The sequence below is a fragment of the Zootoca vivipara genome, chromosome 12 (assembly GCF_965207765.1).
Source record: "Zootoca vivipara chromosome 12, rZooViv2.hap1.1, whole genome shotgun sequence".
NCBI classification, from domain to species: Eukaryota; Metazoa; Chordata; class Lepidosauria; order Squamata; family Lacertidae; genus Zootoca; species Zootoca vivipara.
In genome coordinates this window covers 25,260,784-25,262,319 of record NC_142595.1, presented here as the reverse complement: position 1 = coordinate 25,262,319, position 1,536 = coordinate 25,260,784, and positions in this window count along the sequence as shown.

Below are 1,536 nucleotides of genomic sequence, written 5' to 3'. Positions count from 1 at the left end.
TGTGCCTTTTGTCCAGGTTGATGTTCAGTGCAGCAGTCTCGGGGTCTTTAGAAAGGTGGGAGCTCTGCTTTCTCTGCTTAGTAAACGATGGCCTGGAAATTTGAAAACTCTGAAGTTTCCGGCAGCAGAATACTGGCGTCCTTAGAAATCGGTGAAAGACAAAAAAAGGAACAAGCAGCAACGAAAAAAAGGGAATACATGAGAAGTTAAAATTTGAAACAAATGGGACAACACAGCCCATTTTCACCATCTGGAATAATGTGGTATCTGCACATTTGGCCGCCTGATTGCTCACCTTTTCCTTCAGATAAGTTGTGAACATTTGTCCTAATGCCAGGTATGAACTGGCCCTAATACAGATAGGTTTACCCAAGGATCTGTAACTTCCTCCTTGTGAGAACTGTCCATTTACTAGTACTTTCCATTTCCTGTTCTTTAACCAATTACTAACCCATAAGTTTGAATCCCCGCGACAGGGTGAGCTCCAGTTGCTCGGTCCCTGCTCATTGTCAACCTAGCAGTTCAAAAGCACGTCAAGTGCAAGTAGAAGGTAAACGACGTTTTTGTGCGCTGCTCTGGTTCGCTAGAAGCGGCTTAGTCATGCTGGCCACGTGACCCGGAAGCTGTACGCCAGCTCCCTCAGCCAATAAAGCGGGATGAGCACCTCAATCCCAGAGTCATCTGCGACTGGACCTAACGGTCAGGGGTCCCTTTACCTTTAACCCATAAGACGAACTGCCCTTTTATCACATGACTGCTAAGTATACTTGGGAGCCTTTGGTGAAAGTTCCAAGTATATCATCAACCCCTTGATGTTGCTTGGAGGCCTTGGATCATGCCTGTTGAAGATGTCCCCAAGTTGTACTTGCACTGACTACACATATCTGCAGAGACCAAATCTATTATTTTCAACCAACCTACTCTTTTAATAAAGCAGCATTTGTTAACCGATGATGCTACCGGTATTTGTGACAGCTGCAACTGCTAATACTGATTCATTTGTTAAAAGACACAAAAGCAAGCCACGCTCCCCTCGCCTAACCCTGCACACAGGCTTACTAATAAATCCTTAATTTGAGCCAGAAACCTAGGTACTGTATTTCCAATGTTGAAACCTCAAACCTACAAGATATTAAATAATAGCAATGAAGGGTAGGGTACTCTTAAATATCTGTGGCTTGCCCTTTTATTGATAATCCCAGAACATTCACTGAATAATGAACACCGGGGGGAGGGGGGGACACCTTCCCAAATTTTAAAACTTCCCTTTTAAAATTTGGCAGTATCCTCTTTGGATTTAAGAAGCTGCTTTAATCAGAATCAGGCCTCTGGCCCATCTGTTTAGGCCTTCACTTCTGTAACTGGCAGCAGTTAAGCAACATCTCAAGCAGGCAGGGAGGCATCTTTCTCAGTCTTGCTGCCTTTGACATCATTGAACGAGGACCATCTACATGCAAAGTGTTATATTCTACTACAGTGGTACCTCAGTTTATGAACACAATTGGTTCCGGAAGTCTGTTCATAAACTGAAGCGAA